At 40.6% G+C, this 19,634-nt stretch overlaps 1 protein-coding gene across 1 annotated transcript in view; it reads left to right on the forward strand.

Annotated features, from left to right (window-relative positions):
* The first annotated feature begins 4,077 nt into the window (after positions 1-4,077).
* The window catches only part of cdon (cell adhesion associated, oncogene regulated), a 48,440-nt gene continuing 32,883 nt past the window's right edge, over positions 4,078-19,634 (forward strand). The window contains exon 1 of the mRNA XM_079825355.1: positions 4,078-4,469. The gene's annotated coding sequence lies outside the window, so the exon portion shown is untranslated. The remainder of the gene's footprint in view (positions 4,470-19,634) is intronic.

Below are 19,634 nucleotides of genomic sequence, written 5' to 3' on the forward strand. Positions count from 1 at the left end.
TGGTTGTTTTCGCAGCAATGCCATAGAATGAGCAGTTTCGGTTCCTCAAAGAACCTTTAATGAACAGTTATTAAAAGAACTCAGTATGAAGAATAGTTTAATAATCTAACAAATGTTTTCCCCCCCCCACTATGAATAAGCTTTTGTGGATGTTAAAGGTTCTTCACTGAACCATAGATGCCAATACAGAACCTTTATTTTTAAGAATGTAGATACATTACACATTAAAGCTAGATGCTTGTTGTCGCCAAATTGTTGCCATGTGGTCACTAGGTGTTCTGAGTGGTTCAAAAGAGCCCACCTCGAAATTATATGCTATTCCTAATAATAATTCATATATATGGCTCAGTTTCCATTAAGGGGTTAGTTCACCCAAAAATGAAAATGATGTCATTAATTACTCACCCTCATGTCGTTCGACACCCATAAGACCTCCGTTCATATTCGGAACACAAATGAAGATATTTTAGTTGAAAGCTGATGGCTGAGAAAGGCTTCAGATAGGCCTCCATTGGCATTCAGTACATTTACACTCCCAAGACCCATAAAAGGCACTTAAAACGTCGTTACAAAGTCCATCTCACCACAGTGACTCAATAATTTTACGATGCGACGACAATAGTTTTTGTGCGCAAAAAAAAATCAAAATAACACCTTTATCCAACTTGTTCTTGTCTTCCGTGTGTGCCTCCACGACGCATGCGCCTATAAGAGACTTCTTTAAAAACGTTTAAAATAAATCTGAATTATTCCAAACTTTTGACTGGTAGTGTACACCGATCAAGCATAACATTATGACCAGGTGAAGTGAATAACACTGATTATCTCTTCCTCACAGCACCTGTTAGCGGGTAGAATATATTAGGCAGCAAGTGAACATTTTGTCCTCAAAGTTGATGTGTTAGAAGCAGGAGAAATGGGCAAGCGTAAGGATTTGAGCGAGTTTGACAAGGGCCAAATTGTGATGGCTAGAAAACTGGGTCAGTATCTTTCAAAAGTGGTCCAGGAACAGTGGTGAACCGGTGACAGGGTCATGGCCAAGGCTCATTGATGCACGTGGGGGGCGAAGGCAGGCCCGTGTGGTCCGATCAAACAGACGAGCTACTGTAGCTCAAATTGCTCAAGAAATTAATGCTGGTTCTGATAGAAAGGTGTCAGAATACACAGTGCATGGCAGTTTGTTGCGTATGGGGCTGCATAGCCGCAGACCAGTCAGGGTGCCCATGCTGACCCCTGTCCGTGTCCACCGCCGAAAGCGCCAACAGTGGGCATGTGAGCATCAGAACTGGACCACGGAGCAAACACTACAAAAACCTATAAAGTCATATTTAGCCTGGTTATTATTTACTGAAGTATAATAATGCTTATTTTCTCTATCACTACCTCTGATAAGCACCATGCTCTACCACATTTTCTTTATATGAGCCACTAGGAAACTAGTTCCTTCTGAATGCAGCTCATTTTTCAGTTCATATTTATAATATGCATTAACATTCAGGTTAAATAAAAAAAATCTCTATTATTATATAAAAAAAACTTTTAGAATATATATTATTTTATGTGAGGATTGATCTGGTCATCTGCACTTCAACACTCACAGCGTAATAATAATAATAATAATTCAATATACTAGGTATGAGCAATAATAATAGTGATGCAACCACCACTAAAAAGTTCAAAAGATTTGATCATTATTTCACAATATGGATTGACAACAGCTGTAAATCTGTTTCAAATAAAAATCAAAAGGGAGAAATGCGGGGAGCTGGGGGCATGTTGGCATGTCCAGATCCTCTCAAGCAGAGTAAAAAGCAGCAGTTGTCAGATAAGAGAGTCTTCACAGTCCAACAGCTCTCTCTCTCTCTCTCTCTCTCTCTCTCTCTCTCTCTCTGGTGTCAAGAGTCTATAGGCTGCTCAGCTCGGCACAGCACGTTTCTCAGCAGACCTGGGAGGAATTGAATCACACCTTCCACTGGAAAGTGCTGTCAGAAGGCAGGCAGCACCTGCTGTCCTCCGGTCCGGGTGGGCCGTCCCATCACTAGCCTAGTCCAATGATTACATGTGCAAAGATGATTACGTTATTTACACATGCCCATGCACAGAACAGATGACCGTTTCTCGCATAAGCTCAGGCACACTGTTGTGTTTTCATGATTTACGGGGACTTTCCATAGACTTAATGCTTTTTATACTGTACAAACTGTATCTTTTATCCCCTCACACTAACCCTACCCATCACAGAAAATGTTCAGCATTTTTACATTTTCAAAAAACATCACATAGTATGATTTAGAAGCTGTTTTCCTCAAGGACAAGGATTTCGGATATATTGCATCTTTGTGGGGACATGTTGTCCACATAATGTAGACACACACAAACTAGCCAGCCATTCCTCCCACACCTGAACTTCTCCCCACACACCCTCATCTCACAAAATAGTCCCAGCCAAACAACATAAGCTACATCCAACCAATGATCCTGAGCCCAGAAATTAATCCACAGGATGTAGTTATACTCAAACAAGGCACAAACACACTCATTTTAACAGGCGCTATAAAAGCAAATGCAATAGTTGCATGCTGTTCTTAATCCATGTTATGGTCTTTTAAAACTCTGTCCTTTTTTGTAACTGTCCTTGTTGGTGAATGACCGAGGAATGCGCTCTGTACAAATATATCACATTCTTCCTGAAAACTCCTGCATTGCTGAGGATTATAGAGGCATGCAAACAGGGACACCACCTGCCAATCGCAACAACATCTGTCTGAATAATGCTCAGTAAAAGTTCACCTTTCACAGGTTTAGAGCAATGGGAAAAGATATGAAAGGAATTAATGAAATCAGCTGTAGATGTAAACTGATAGATCAGTGAAATTTTAAAACATTTAGTTGCATGACGAAATAAATAAATAGTTATTTTTAAAATACTTGTGAGCAATGTTCTATTTTTATTTGGACATTTGTGCTTGTCTGTATAAGGACTATTCTGTTCTTCAAGACTATTTAAGCTTTTTAAAGTTTCAAGGCTTTTTCAAGCAAGCCAAACACACTTTTCAAGTTAAAAATTATGTTTCAGGCACATCATTTTCTAATCATTTTAATTCTGCTTCTTTTAAATACAATATGTATTACAATTATAATTCCTGTTTCATACCGCAAATAAAATTCAGGGATAGAATAGGAATTTGAAAGACATTCTCAGTTCAATTCAATAGGGCGCACAACCCAGACAAATAAATAAATATATATTTTTGTGGAAACAATGATACCATTGAAATCTTTGCGTTAAGATTAAAAAGAGAGAGAGAGGAATTAATATTTTTATTCATCAAGGATGCAATGAATTGGTCAAAAGTGACAGTGAAGACATTTACAATGTAACAAAAGATTTATAATTAATAAATACATTTATTTTAAATATGCATTTTAATTAAAAATGCTTAAATACTGTTCAATTGACTTCCCAATAAACATAGAACGTTCCCCTAACGTTCCCATATGGTTCCCGTTTGGTTATTTTTGAAGTAAAAAAGAAATTTCTATTCATCAAAGAATCCTGAAAAAAATATATTTTCACTATTTCCACAAAAATTCATTCAACATTAATAATAAGAAATGTTTCTTGAGCAGAAAATCAGCATATTACAATGATTCGAATGAGTAATGCTGAAAATTCAGCTTTGACATAGCCTACACATTTTAATATAGCCTATTCAAATAGAAAACTTTTAATTTGTAATAATATTACTGTTTTTATTGTATTTTTATGTACTTTACATAAACCCTACATAACCCTTTACATAACCCTAATGAAATACCCTAGTTTTATTATTTTAGTTAAAACCAAATATATACATATCACTATTTTAAATGCAAATAAATACTGAAGTGAAAATAATTTTAGTCAAATGCAGGCTGAGGATGATAGGGGTAGTAGGGGTGCAGAGCATGGGTATGTTTCTAATATTCATTAAGTGTACACACACACACACACACACACACACACACACACACACTGAGGCAGTAGGGCAACCCCCTGCATACTGAAGCTCTGCCCTGCTGCTGTAGGGCTGGAACATTCCTACTCTGACGAGCTGCTGAGCAATATGATCCCCTCTCTCTCTCCGTGTGTGTAGAAAAAGACAGTAGTAGTAGAGAGAGAGAGAGAGAGTGAACGTGTGCAGGGAAAAGAGAAGACATAGTGAAACAGTTAGACGAGTAGGGTTCACTTACTACGAACTTCACCGGGACCTGAAGGGTTGAGTACGTACTTTGACTCGGCGGCGGTCACGCGTCTGCAAGTCCTGGACAGAAAGCAAGCGAAGCGGCATATCGTTACTCTTTTCCCCCCGTTGTTTTGCACTTTGCGCCCGCGTCTAATGGAGGGCCCCGTACGGATCTGCCATCAAGAGAATGTGTTTCACTGCTAGTGTGTCCGGCTGCCAGCAGCTTTTGCCCTCCTGTATAAGGTAAGACAATTACCGCCGTGGACATGCAGAAGAGCTTCTTCCGCTCAAGTGTGTAACAGACAGTGCGAAGAGTTCATGTGTATTCACTTATTTACCCTGCACGAGACGCAGCTGTCTGCACAGCAAACACCATAGATGATGATGAGAGAGTGTAAAGTGCTAAACATTATTTTTGTTCTGGAATGCATGGAGATACTTTTCCCCTCAGAACGCGCAGATGTGAAAACAAAGTTTTACACCCAACTCGACCTCACTGTATGTGTAGGTTACATGTCAAAATGTAATGTATAGGTAGCCTATATAGTTCCAAGTGAATAAGTTTTGTTTTGACATACATAAACAACTCTCTTTCGAAAATGAATGTACAAACAAAGTTTAAAGTGTAGAAATCAAGTTTCAAGAGTTAAAACAAACTATTTGAGTGTTGCAGGATGTACTACCACAGAAGAGTAGACCGTGTAAGTTAGAAACAAAGTTTAAAGATGTGAACGTAGTTGAATGTATAGGGTAAAGGATGTAGAAACAAAAATGTAAAAGAAAGTTTAAAGTTCCTAAACAAAGTTTCAAGAATTTGAAACAAAGTTTGAAGTGTATAAACCAAGTTTTGAGTACAAGTTTACAGAGTGTACATTTAAAAGTTTTGTTTGTTTGTTGGAATGCATAAACCCCCTTTTTCCTGAGTGTAACGTTTCTAGAGTCAGACTGTTCAAACTGTGTAAAAGTGGCAAGCGTAAAAAAACGTTCTATCCCATGAATGAAACCACTTCAGTTTTCCTGAGTTGACTTTAATTTCTTTCCTGACAGTGACTTCAATCATTACTGTAACCGTATGAACACAACATGATGTTCTTGTTGGCCTTGGGGGCGCTCAGATTTATCGGTGTAAATATGAAAACATGAAACTATTGGAACTGTTTTCCTCTGTGACTAGTGTTTTGTTTGTATTGTCAGTGTGGCCATAAGCTCGTGTGTGTCTTATAGGGAAGGTTTGGATGTTGAATGCGTAAATCACTTAACGTAACACTGCTTTTTGTTGGCATTCCTCTGAAGTGTCTAAGTTGTCATCCACCTTATGTAATGAATGTATTTCTAATGGTACGTCTTAACTAACATGGAAAGAAGGTCATTTCTACACCTCTGCGGCTTGATTTGAGCCATTTCTTGATGAAAACAAACCCGACAATATGTATTAGTCAGACCCCAAACACTCGGCTCTTTGAAATGAGATACCTGTGAGACAGAACACGTGGGTTTTTTTGTTTCTGGAAAATAATACAACAGAAAAAGGAACAGAGAATCCACAGAATTGGTTATTTTACAGTTGCATTTTAAATATCATAACCGACATAATATAGTTCAATTGCTGTATTTGCAGATGAAATGTTTTTAATCTATCACATCTGATTGAAATATGCTTATTTGATGTAAATGAAACCGATTAGTATTTTTAAAGAGACAAACTTACTAATATTTCAAGGCATGCCATGATTAGTTGGTTTAATATCTTGGGTTGTCATATCTTTGGAATATTAATTTGAACTGCACAGGCTTTTGTAGATTATTTGAAGAGAAAAGAAATATTGTTTATTTGCATACTGATGTTTATGATTCCGAGAGCAGATAGAGGTTTGTATCTCTGTATTGTTCCTCCTGTGGGCGTAATGACTCTTTTGATCTTCTGCTTCTAAAGAGGCGTAAATGGATGCCTACATGTGGCATGTGAGTGGCTTTTGTGTGATCAAGAGAGGTTAGGACAACATGACTGCTGGGTAACAAAGCCCTCATGCTTTCTGCTCGGGAGAGAAAGAGACAGAGAGATCGTCTCAAGATACCAACACAATAAAAGATTTAAAAAGCGCTTTCCAGGAAAAGGCAAGTGTAATGAATGAATGAACGTAAGAACGTGATTGAAATTTTTGCTGCGTTCACAGCCTTTTACCAAACCATACATTGGGCTGAAAATTGCTGTGCAGTTACGCTGCGGTATTTTATGGGACATGTGAAAGGCGTAGCGAATTATGGGACGAGAAGACAGCGGAGTGAACTTTTATCATGTCTTTATTTTTGTCCAGGCAGGAATGTTAAGCTTGGTCATGTATAATCCAGCTTGTTCTCTTTCACCTGTTGGCTGTCATTTTTTTCGACAATTTTCTCTGAATAACGTATGGCGATAAAGACAACTGTGCTGATGGGTTAAACATATGCTTATCATCTCATCATAAACATAATCACAACACAATAAAATCTCACTTTGCACAGTTGGAGCTGTCTAAATTGTTTCCTGTCGCTCTGGTTAGAGATAAAACAATGTTTAGGGTTCATAACCGCAAATATATCCAGCTTGAGTTGTTGTGTTTTATATGTATTGCTGTGGTAGAACGTTTCAGTTTTGTTGTTCCGGTCATATTTTTGATTTGTTCTCAATTTCATTGTGACTGTACAGTTCAGGATGTAATTTTTTTCTTATTTTTTGTCACATTTTCTTTTATCAGAGCTAGTAGAAATGTAATAACTTAATTTTTCAGTATCTTGACAATGGCTCAGCTGTTTGACTTTTGCAGTAAAGACTTAACAAGTAGCTTTGTATTGTGACAATGTGTGATCAATTGCACACATAGCTTTAGAGCCGAGTGAGCTGAAATAATGAGTTTTTTTCACATAATGTAAATGAACACATCTAATTTGAGTCCCCCTTTCTTTATCTGTTAAAGTTTAATGCTGTCACTCTTTTTGAATAACCCTTATTGTTTTGTTGCCAGAAAAACACAGTTCTGATAAAATAATTGCGTAGTTAATATATATATTTATAAAAGATAATGCCGCTGTATGTACAAGTATTACTAGGAAATCTTGGAATATACCTTCATGGTTATGTTTCACCATTATTATTTTAACAGCTTAAAGAGAGAAGGATGAAAAGGAAGTTTTCCGGTCCTCTTCCCCTGTCACATTTGATCGTTTACTGATAGTGTTTATTAAGATCCCACATCTCAGATGAGATCTCCATTTTCTGCCTGGTACTAGAACGATGCCCGTATGCCTCCACTGTTTCAAACTGACTTTTCTTACATAGGGGCTGCACTTAGAATCTAGAAGAGTTGATGTTCCAGAAAGTATCCTGAATATTTTTCTTCGACTCTTTGGGCTGCAGATGGGCACCTTCGGAGAAACCATGCTCAGAGACTCTCAATCTGAGTTTTGCCCTTCTGCAAAATGAGAGAGCATTTCCTGTCAACTCATCCTTCTTTAGTTGGAGAATTACTAGTTTCTAAGGTCACTCTTTTCGCACAACTTTGCATTTATCTTCTTTAGATCATTTGCATAAAGAAGTACTCTTCTTTAGCTTCCCCAATTTGTTTCTTTTGACATTTGTGATCAAAGCCCTCTTAGCTTCCTAATTTAATGACTTGATGACATTTTGTGATTGTAAAGTCATGACCCATCAGTGTTCCTTTGCTAATTACGAGCATTTATAAATCATTAGAAGGGCATCGGTTATCCAGTGCAGACTGGAGCTAAACGCTGCAGTTCTATTTAGAGCGCTAGAATAATGTTTGGCCGTTTAGAGAGTTCTGAGTAATGATAAACACATGGGGCTGTTGAAAAGGTATGCTAAGTGGGCAATTTGAATGTAAGCATGTGTAATGATTCGGACCTAGTGATGGCCTTTCCAGTCATTGTGGTGGTCTGTCGTATTTCGTCGCAGTTTATGGGTTGGAAACTCTGCTTTAGATCAATACACGGGCAGGCACAAACCTTGTCTCAGTAGTAAGGGCTGTTGTTGTGAGAGATCAGTCTGGGGAAGAAGAGGCGGGCGAGTTTTCATAAATGTGGATTGAGGAATCAGATGCTATTTTGTTTGGGCTGTGGGCAGGATCGAATGTAAATGCCCATTAAAAATGAGTGATGAATGTGTTTGAGTAGCTTTGAGGGGCAGTCTGGGTGTGTTGGCGTGGGAGACTTGAACGAAAGAGAGAAAGTTGGAGAGTCAGTATGGGCACTCGGGCTGTTTTTAGAGAGTCATCCTCTGCCCCTGCCTCTGTTGCCCAACAGATGTTAGGCAGCTTTTTTTTTACCCCCACCCCGGGTAGGGATGAAAGGGATTTCGTAGGGTTGTGTGGCTGAAGGTTTATTTAGCTTCGGGCCATGAACTTTGCTCTCAGTGCCATTCTGAGATTAGCTGTTGGTCATAGATGGTGAGATGAAATTATTTAGTTTTACATGGGGTTGGGAATCGAAAATCCAATTCTGGAATCGAATACTTAAGGCCAGGAAATTCGATTCCTTTGTGTGCATTTTAATATGACTTTACACGCATACAAAGGGCGCTCACAGAAAAAGGGATTTAATGTGACTTTAAAGGGGGGGGGGGGGGGGGGGGTGAAATTTAGTTTCATGCATACTGAGCTTTTTACACTGTTAAAGACTTGGATTCCCATCCTAAACATGGACAAAGTAAAAAAAAAAAAATTGGACGTTTGATGGAGTATTTCTGTGCCAAAATTACTCCTTCCGGTTTCTCATAAGTTTCGGAAAGTTTTTTCCGAGTATGGGTAAATGTGACGTTGGATGGGGCGGAATGTCCTTGTACGGCTCTTCTCCTGGAAGGGCGTCCGCGCGACTAGAGCGAGAGAGCAAGCCGGCTGCGCTGCAGTCACAGGACTTCACAGAATCAACAATGTCTCCAAAGAAGTGTGTTTTTGGTTGTCATGGCAAGACAACCCTGCACAGCTTCCCAAAGAACCCAGCGTTAATGGGACAGTGGATGGAGTTTGTTTTTCCGGAGCAGCAACGGAGTTGTGCAAGTGTTTGTTTGTTCCCTGAATTTCGGCTACGATGGTTTAAAAACAAGGTACAGTTCAACTCCGGATTTGTAGCTCGTCTAATGCTGAAAGATGGAGCGATCCCAGCGATTAAGGTTCATGGTCGTGTGTTGATAGCAGGCGGTGAGTAAAACTGCTTCAAATGTCTATGTGTTCTTTGCTATCGATTCCTTTGTTTTTCTATGTAAACATGCATAGCTCAACGCAATAGCTGCGCGCTCGTCATTCTGTAGCTCCGCCCGAACGATACACCCCCAGCCACTCTGCTTTTTTCCGGAAAGACTCGGTACAGCGTATCTTTCTTTTATAAATATATAAAAACGAAAGACTTTTCGGAGATATGAAAGATGCAATACTACTCTATAGGTACTCAAGATTGACATGAGATTGACTGAAAATGAGTGTTTCACCCCCCCCCCCCCTTAAAACATTTACATTTATGAGTTTGGCAGTAACTTTTATCCAATGCGACTTACATTGCATTCAAGGTACACATTTTACATTTAGTCAGTTCTTGCTTTCCCTGGGAATCGAAACCCATGACCTTTGCTTTGCAAGCGCCACGCTCTATTGTTTAAGCTACAGGAAAGCTATTAACAAACGAAAGAACAGATTAGGTCACGACAACGGGGGCACCCATTCATGCGCAAGACCCGTGCACTTTTTTTTGCTCTGTTTCTGTGCTCTGTTAAATATCCTCATAAACAGTCGATTAAAATGTATGTGTGACAGTATATTGGATCCGTGCATCTCTTAAAGTGACAGCAGTCTAATATTGCTGCTACCGTCCCTATAATAATGTTAATCAAACAACAAAAGACAAAAAGAAATTTCACTTGCTGCTGTATAACTTTTGTAACTATATTTGTAATGTATACTGTATATTTTATTCATAAAGTGCAGTGTTATTTTACATTTGATTACAGTTTCTGTACCTGAATACCTGAAAATCTTAAAACACTGTTTATTTAATTTGTATCTTAGTTTAGTTGTATTTATTTGTGTGATTGCTAATTTTTTGATATGTTCTTTTTAAATTACTGAGTGTTTACTTGTCTTTAATACTGCTTGAAATGTATATTAGTTAGGCTAGTTGTTTTTGCTGTGGTAGCCTGTTGATTTTTGTTCGTGCTATTCAGACAGCTACAATTAAATGTTTTGCAATAAGACTTAGAATAAATGTGAATGATACCTTTTTGACCTTATTGGAATTGAAATTAGGAATCTCTAAGAATAAGAGATTGGAGATCTAATTGGAGATTGGATTAAGCAGAATTGGAATCGGAATCAAAATCATTAAAATTCAAACAATACCCAACCCTAGTTTCACATAGGGCTCTAATTTGTAAATATTTTATCATTGGTAACCAAAATACACTGTGTTGCTTAATTTTATGAACGTCATTGTGAGTAGTATATGGTGGATATTTAATATATTTCCCTGCCCTCATTCCATGCAGACAGGACAGATGTGGTCATGCGGTGTGGCAAGCATACCGTCACACTGCATACTTAATTGGCCCCATTCTGATTAGAGGAACCACCAAACAAATTTGAGGTTATTTTTAATTGTGACCGTGACGTCTGACTTCGAACGGAATAAAGGATATTTCATAGTGTTGGAAGAATTCATGATGGTACATTGCACATACCATAACTGTAGTGATACTGAGTTGGTCCACCACCCGGAATAATTGCCTTTAATCCCTGAAGTCCAGGTCTCATTAGTTCGGGTTAGCTGACAGCCGCCATCCTTTCTGGAGTGCCGTAGGAACTGGAGAAGGATTACGGCTGGCTGCTAAAGCTTTGCTGTGATTTAAGGCCCTGGTAGTGGTGATGGATACCGTCCAGCAGTTATGTACATCGGGTGAATGGTATATTGCACAGGTTTTGCTTCTCGCTCAACAGATTGTAACAGATTAGAGCAAGTTTTGCTCTAAAAAGATGATCCTAACACAATGGAATTCATTAAACGCCAAGGTCGTCTCCCACTGGTCTGAGGCAACAATAAGAATTTGTTTCTCGTGATTCATTGCCCATCAGAGTTTTTAATGTCCTTGGAGTTAAACAGAAAATGTAGACCCATCCTTAAAATCTACTCCCTAGATTTCATGTATAATTAATAGGCATACTCAACAGAAAAGCTATACTTTCTGCTCACCTATGAATATTTTTCTCTTAAGCTTTGTCATTACACCTTTGCGTCACTGCAAAGACAGAACTAAAATAATTAGGACTTTTATCGAGAGCAAGGAATGGGTGCAGTCTATTCCAATAGTTTAACTTTCAGAGCACTTTTTGTACTTTGACCCCTGTATGTAAGTTAACAACACAACTGTAGAGGAAGTTTATTCCTGTGATGGGTGTTGTCATTTAAACAAATTATGTTTCATTGTGTGTGGTAGGTCTATGACTAAACATGTTTTTCATTAAAGAATGATTATATCTTCACTGTAATCTAATCTTATTTGAACAGATTGTTGAGTTTCTGTGACATCTGACATTGTTTAACAACTTTCTTTAGAGACATTTCCAAGCGTTGTTGCTATACCTTTACAAAAGGAGACAGCTCTGTTTTGTCTTTTCAGATTAGTTTGACAGGTATTTCTTATTCGAAAAAAGTTATAAATTCAAAACAAACATATTGTACTTATTGAGAAGAATTCATTTCTCAGGACGTTGCATTATTTAATAATGCACTAATCGACTTTCCCAATATTTGAGACAATTTGAGAATCCTCACCTGTGGCAATGTTTGAGATTAATTTCTAAACTTCACTCACCGCTGATAGTTCCCACATTTCAAAAACACAGGAGAGACCTGACCTTGTGCAGATGTAGGAGGGGTTTTCTGCATCCTCAGCACCTTCCTGTTTTTAAGATTAATTTCTCTGATACTTCCTGAACTGACCCTTCTTCACCAGCTCCTGTTCTCAGTCCAGCCTCGAGAGAAGTCAGAACTCTTTCTAGATTTTTTTTCCCCCGACTTGTTTAGTACCAGCCCAGCCACACCGCAACTTTCTATTTCAGCTTTCTACTGCAGCCTATAAGCAACATCTGACATGGGTTTTCTCTACAGCCCAAGTCAGGCAACAGATCAGCAGGACTATATTAAGGCAAAAGCGGCCACGGCTGGCTCCCCCTTGCTCCTGACAAACAGACTGTTTGTTTGGAAGGTCTGCATAACTGGTGGATCAGAGCCTAAGGCACTGTGGGTACTACTACTACTGTAGTTGCCTGTGGTTGCAAGTGCCATTTTGAGCTTCGCAATGCGGGAAGAGGCAGCCCCTCTGGGGAATGGAGTTAAACGGTCATTTATAGTCTTTTTCAACTGCTTCAGGAAACAGGAATTAATTACAGGGTTAGCCCAAAGAAGGCCCTGCATTGTTACTCCTCTGACCCATCTCTTTAGAACAGCCCAGATTAGATTAAGATACAGGATGGGAGATGCATAATATTTATGATTCTGGGATAGACAAGCTTCCTGGTCTGTGTCCGTAAAACCTAATCCATTTGTACTCTGAATGAGGCCTTTTATACGCTTTCCCAATCTGCTAAAACCAATGTGCCACCACTGTCCTCCCAGTAGTGCGAAGGTGTTTTGCAAATGTACTGAATGCAAGCTGTATTATTGTTATTTTGACATTTTATAAAGGTTATGTTGGTATTGGCACCATCTGATGCCAGTGTCCAGAGTCTGCTCACTCCTCCAGGTTAAGAGAACGGCTGAAGTCCAACATGACTGAGAGTTTAACAATCTGACATGAAGCCAGTGATAGCAATCCAGACAAGCACGTTTGTTGAACTCGCACCACACAATTTGTTTTGTTTTTTTGGAAGCGCTAGAAAACATGACCTCTTTGCTTGCAGAGGACTACAAGACAAGACAGATAAACATTTAGACAACCTAAATAGATTCAGTCAGAGGCAGTGTTTGTAGTGGATATTTATTTCAGAGCCCTCAAGCTTGTACATACAAGGGAGAGAGCTGGCCTTATGTTTTTATGGGGGGTTCAACACACTCAGAAAGAATAATTCGGCCTTCACAACCTCTTAGATTTTATTTGTTTTTGTTCTATGAGGATAATTTTTCAATTTGGAAAAACAAATGGTCGAAAAGGCACAGTGCTATACCCTTACCCTAATCAAATATTCACAATGAATCTTGAAAAATATTGAGTTTACAGTACATATGTCTACTTATCTCTCACAGTCTTGGGTCAGCATGAATGTTAGAGTGCCGTTCCTGATCTTCATTATATTCCAGTGATGATTTCAAGTCCTGCTGTCATCTTGTTTTTGTTTTGTGCATGCTCTAAATTTCAGCTTGTAATATATATCCCTGCCCTGTGAGTGCTTTTGGTCCAAGGCCAAAGACCTATCGTCGGGATACTGAGCAGGACCTGTTGTGTAGCTGTATGTCCAGCTTAGTTGCCATGGTGATGGGAAGGTGATGGAATCCAGGAGGGCGAGGGAGGACTGAATCTATGCTGAACCAGAGGGAGAGAGAGAGAGAGCGAGGAGAGCAGAGATATGCAGACATTAGATGGAAAACCACTAGCTGCCTCCAACTTTTCTGCAGTCGTTGTCCTATTGAAAATTAAAGTCTGCCTTTAAATTTGCATAAAAAGTATGTACAGAGAATGCGGTACAGTCCAAATACAAACCTGCATTTCCCACATGCGCAACCACAGCTCAACATCCCTGGAACATGTGCAAACAACTAGGCCACAGCTCTGACATGTTACTTTTTCTCAAGTTAATACTTTTGGAATTTGAGTGCTTGGCATCTACTGGAGAAGTCATCTAATGCTCTGCTGACTCTAACCTCCACACATACACACTCACTCTCATCCTCCACTGCTTGCCTGATGAATCAGACACTCTTGGCACAGCCTGCCGATCAACTTTGTCTCTCAGCATACCCTCTGGGAGGAACCGCTGTCTCTCCTGTCTCTAACATTCCACCTCTCCATTAGAATTACCTTTCCTGTGTGCAAACGTCCCCTCGAGGGTTCTGAGTAGCTGTGAACTCAGCTGGAAGGATATTCTGTAGCTCCCACAATTCTGTGGGTGTTGTTAGCTATGTGTGTTGCTTTGCCACAGTTTTAGCTGTGGCCTTGTGTGACGGGATACCCTGAGATCCATTTCCAGTGTCCGAGATGACCCTATTGAGTTTCAGTCCTCTGCCTAATCCCTGTTGTTGAAAACCTTGGGAAATGCCCCCCCCCCTTACCTCTGCACCCCTCCTCTCTCACTACCTCCCTTTCCACACTACCTCCTCCTTCTATTCCCAGGCAAACAAGACGCCACAGAACAAACTCCAATTAAGAGGGTTCTTCTGTACTGTACTGAGGCTAAGGGTCTCCCTCCCACCCTGTCTCACCGGTAGATCTGTGTGTGGAGTGTTTGTGACCAAGGCCAAGCAGCCCGAGGCAGGAATTAGCACTGTCTCCCTGGTCTGAGGCCTGGCACTCATGGGAAGGAGGCGGAGGTAGACAGGGTTGTTGCTTCTGAAAATCCCCCGGGAGGAGAGAGGAGGGAAGGAGATGTGTGTTCTTGGTAAACAGTGCTTTGTTAGAGGTGACTGTCTGATCCCTGGGGCCTCTGTTCTCATTCCTCTCTTCTCTCCTCCCATCTTTCCTTTCTCTGTTACTCACAGCGCGGTCTCCCAGGCTGTGCCCCGTAACCCCACGAGCATCTCACCCCAAGGTCGCCCGCACTTTGGAGACTCTGATGTGATTTCCTGTCAACAGATAAAAGCTGCGTTTTATGGCTGGGGAGGCCAGTCCTGCGAAGTAGCATCAAACTCCTTACGTAATGGCTCTCTACACACATACATGCTGACCCACTCTTTAACAAAGCCAAAGAGAGCAGTTGAAAGTTAACGTCTGTTTGCCTTTTCTTTGGCACTGCAGCCTTTTACTGATAGGCACTGCCTGACTGTAGTCTGATTCCCATCTCAGTTCACGGTAAAAGAAAGAGCAATTGCTCCAATTTTAATGCTTAGTACCTTACAGATGTCTCTGATTCTCTCTCCTGTTCCTCTTCCTCTCTCTCTTTCTTTTTAATAATGTCTGCTCCCTTTAATCACTGCTCAGTTCAGAGGCCCAGTATTTCCATTCATTAGTCCCATCTGCATGGCCTGGAGCTGCCCTCATTCCTGCCACTTGGACCAATAGTAGCCTGTTATAGCCCCACTCGGGCCATCCATACTGTGTCTTGGTTCCCACCCCCACTTCCAGTCTCTCAGTGCTTCTCCATCTCCTGATCTATCTTGCTTGCCAGGTCTCTCTGGTTGCACCAAGTCAAGACATTGTACTGTCATTTGACTAGGAGGATTACAAGCAAGGTTCACACAGTATGAGTTTGTCTGTCAGGCATTATCTGGGGGAATGAGCTGAGGTTTGGCAAGTATTCACCTCCCGATGAATCTCTTTTTTTTCACTGGCCCTCCCTTCCTCACAGTCTCCCTGTTCTTCCTGTCTCACTTTTGTGTTGTCTTTCTCTCACTGTTGAGGGGCTTAGTCCATTCCCTCCCACCTCTTTTTGTTTCATATTTTTCTTATTTTATTTTTGTAACCTCTGTACTGCTTTATTTTTTCTCATTCACCTCTCTTTCTCTCTCTGTGGAATGTGTGGAGAACGGCTCCTCTGTCAGCGTTTGTGGGGGGCAAGTGTGGACAGGTTTAGGATATGGCAGGAGTATCAACCTCACCACATAGGGTCAGATCAGACTATCAGAAAAGATATTCACTCACTCTTGTGCTCTTCTCCTGGTTTCACGGTATCTTCTGTTCTTTGTCTTTCGGCCTCTTTCTCATTATGGTGCCCCTCATGTTTTTGCTGCTTTGTGTGTTCTATTTTTGGTTTTTTCCTGTAGTCCCTAATGACAATAGCCACACCACTTATTTTTTGTTAGTTCTTAAGACAAGCATTTGTGTTCATTTTGTGAATCTTCCACTGCTAGCTTTCTTTGTTTCCTAACTGTGAAATTCAGGCCTCCAGTTTTGTACCAGTCATGACCTGTTCGTTAAAGCCTAGTGGGGTCTTTTGTCCATGTTTACTCAATATGACAGGAATCTGGGCAGAGGACACTAAAAGCACTGCCTGCAGAGAAAGTCTATTCTCGCTCACACCTTTTTTTTATAGGACTGCAGGTGCCACTTCCCGCCCCTTTACACACACACACACACACACACACACACACACACACACACACACCTAGGGTCTTGTCAGAATGTTTATATTCTTTGCTGTCATCCTGTGTCATTTTCTGCTTACACAACATCCAACTTGCTGCAAGAGTACAGCAGAATTCAGCAGAATGTTATTCCAGAGGCTATGTGTCACAAACAGATACGAGGATATCAGAGACGCATTTTAATTTTAGGTATTCTACTAAACATGAAATAATGTCTGGAATAGTCTTGGTAAAACTGTTGAAGATATAGCCTAATTTTTAAGGACAGATGCTTTTAGACATCCTGAGGAGATGAGTCTGTCTTCCTTCCCTGCACTTTGGCAGGATCTCAGGTATGACCCTGGACTTACTCCCTAATTTCAGAGAGAAAACAGAAAGGAAAAATAGTTTTTGCTCTGACAACTGATAAGGATAGATTTATGATCATCAACTGCCTGTGGGTTTGTTGGACTGCTGTTGGATCAAGCTCTCTGGAAGCCTCTCAGAAAAGCACTCAGTGTGTGTGAATCTTCTCGTCTGGCTTGAGAAAGTCCTGACTCAAGTTTGTAAATCCAAAAACAGAATGGAGAGGCATGTAGGAGAGGTGTTCCACAACTTTGGAAGACTCTAGGGTAGCAAACAGGCCAGCGATCCATCCCTGTAAATCAAATACCCTACTGACCAGCATATGTTGTGTTTTGGGATGGATGGGATGAGATGCTGGAGGGCTAGTGTCCCCATCCGGCTTCATAACTAGCTTAAGAAAAGACTTTGTTGGTCAACCAGCTTCACAACCTAGAGCTAGTTGGAAAACCGCATGCTCTTGCCCACTAGCTTCAACCAACATGAACATTCATGCTAGTCTCTTTTCAGCATTAAAACTCTGGACATCAGCAAGGAATGGATGGAAGAGTAGAAGTGCGCGATATAACCAAATTCTTATTTCACGGAAAACTATAAATATTATGATTAGTTATTTTATCTAATTTCTGTTATTAAAAATAAGAAAAAAGAAGCAAATTACAAACAATAGGACAAATACAATATAACAAAGAGAGTAAAGCTTACTCAGTAATTGGTTCAAGCACTGGATTTGCGAGCATTTTTGCTCGAGTCATCAGTAGTTAATTGATATTACATAAATAGCTCTATCAGGTTAATAATAATTCTCTCTGTTTGTTAGCCCCTTACCTCCTTCTGCAATGATATCCCTTTGCCCTTAATCTTCTCTTTTGATGTGGCCTGTATGATGAAGATCTTCTGCAGGTATAGGGGACTTCCCTTCCTTTCTGCCATCAAACATGTCTCGGCACTCTCTGTCTCTCTCTCTCGCTATACTTATGTCTCTGTTATTGAAGGCTCTAGACTGCTCTAATTCCCTGCTGTCTCTCTTGCCTGCATCTAGTTGTAGCTGCCTGTCTCTCTCTCTCTGATGGAGGACAGCAGATATCCTACAAAGTGTCTCTCTGCCCTGAGCCTAGCACATACAGGCGGATGTCAAAAGAAAGGCAAAGAGATAAAACACAGGAATGATGCTTGTGTTTCCTCGTCATGCCAGATCTGTTGCAGAGATAGCAAGAGGCACAGCGTTACTCCTCACAACAGTTATCTCGATCCAGGGTTATACCCACCCCTCCAAGGGTACATACCATCACCTTCTAAGCACACACTCGTACACATGGGGCAATGTTGCCCATCTTTTTCTGTGTGTTTCATTCAAGGCTGTCGTTATTGTTGTAATTATATATTATTATTCTGGGAGTGAGAAGATTGTTTCCACTGATGGCATAGGGGCACTGCAGAGGGCTTGTTGGGACTCATGGACAAAGACACGCTACACTTAGAATCCTTGGGCTGACGAACCATGCACACACACATATTTATAGCCACTGCATGCACATTTACTCTTTAGATTAATTTAGACTAACCTTTGTAAAGTTTCTAGAAATTTCAGAAGTGTGTAGATTTATTTAAGGCCTGTCTATGTTGCGTCCCTCTTGCCTGTTGTGGTGTATTTTGTGTTTGTCAAGTGCAGACACTGCCCTCCTTTTCTCACCCTGTTTTTTGGGGTGACCCCAAGGGGTGGGGCTATGACTGGCTGACACCCGCTGACTTTCTGCTCTCCGGTGACCCTTGACCTCTGGTTTAGAGGGGGCGTGAGCAGGAGGCTGGGAGAGTTTATTATTTCCTGTGTTTCCTACTTCGTCTTCCTCTGAGTGGTCCCGCGGGGGAGATGATATGTATGTATGTGCATGTTTGATGCTTGCAAGGAGTGTTTTTACTTCACATTGTAGCTAAAATATATGTTGGGAAGGTAGATTCATTCAAAATGCAACAATTAACTAGATTTTTACGTCTTATCCACTTTCTGTGTCACAATGTTAATGTGTTGAGCGTAGTTGGCAAGGCATTGCAGTGTAGTTGCTAATATGTGTTTTTAGCACATTGCTATGAGGTGTTTGGGGTGCTATGAAGTCGCTAGGGCATTGTTATGTGGATTGTAGGGTGTTATGAGTGGTTGCCAAGTGGTTGACAAAAGAGCCTACTCCCAAGTTTGCTCTTAAGATATAACCAAGATATAAAATGGGATTCTTTTTATTTTGCTCTTTTTATTGTCCAATTAATTAGACACTAATTATTCTCAAAAAAGTGCAGAATTTGAGCTATCATGTCTTTAGCACACTAGAAGAAATAGTAGCTAATAATGATGCTTGTCATAGCAAGCACTGCTAATGAACATTTTTGAAGAGAAATAAGCACAGGAGAAGGGAATTGTATGCTTGAGTGTGAGTAAATTTGAGCGTGTGTGTCCTGTCACAGACCTGTTCAGCTCTAGTGGTCCCACCCAGACATCACCCTTTTAATTTGACCCAGTCGAGTGGCCTGTCCTTTGGGGTGATGTTGGGCCGAGTACAGAGCACCATGGCACCCACAGTGTGAATATCACAGCTGGGTGGCCATTGTCCGCCAGCCCCTGGCCCAAACTACACTCACAGACCAGGAGCCTGTGATCAAAGGCCCTCCGGATTAACGCAGCCCAGATACAGAGGACTGGCGCTAGGGGAGGGATGGGTTCAAAAGCAAAGAAGAATGCTCCTAATTACGCTCCTTTCACTCCTTTCCGTGTCTCACCATTTGGGTGCTCCCCTTGTCTTCCTT

Source organism: Gobio gobio (assembly GCF_949357685.1).
Source record: "Gobio gobio genome assembly, chromosome: 9".
Lineage (NCBI taxonomy): Eukaryota > Metazoa > Chordata > Actinopteri > Cypriniformes > Gobionidae > Gobio > Gobio gobio.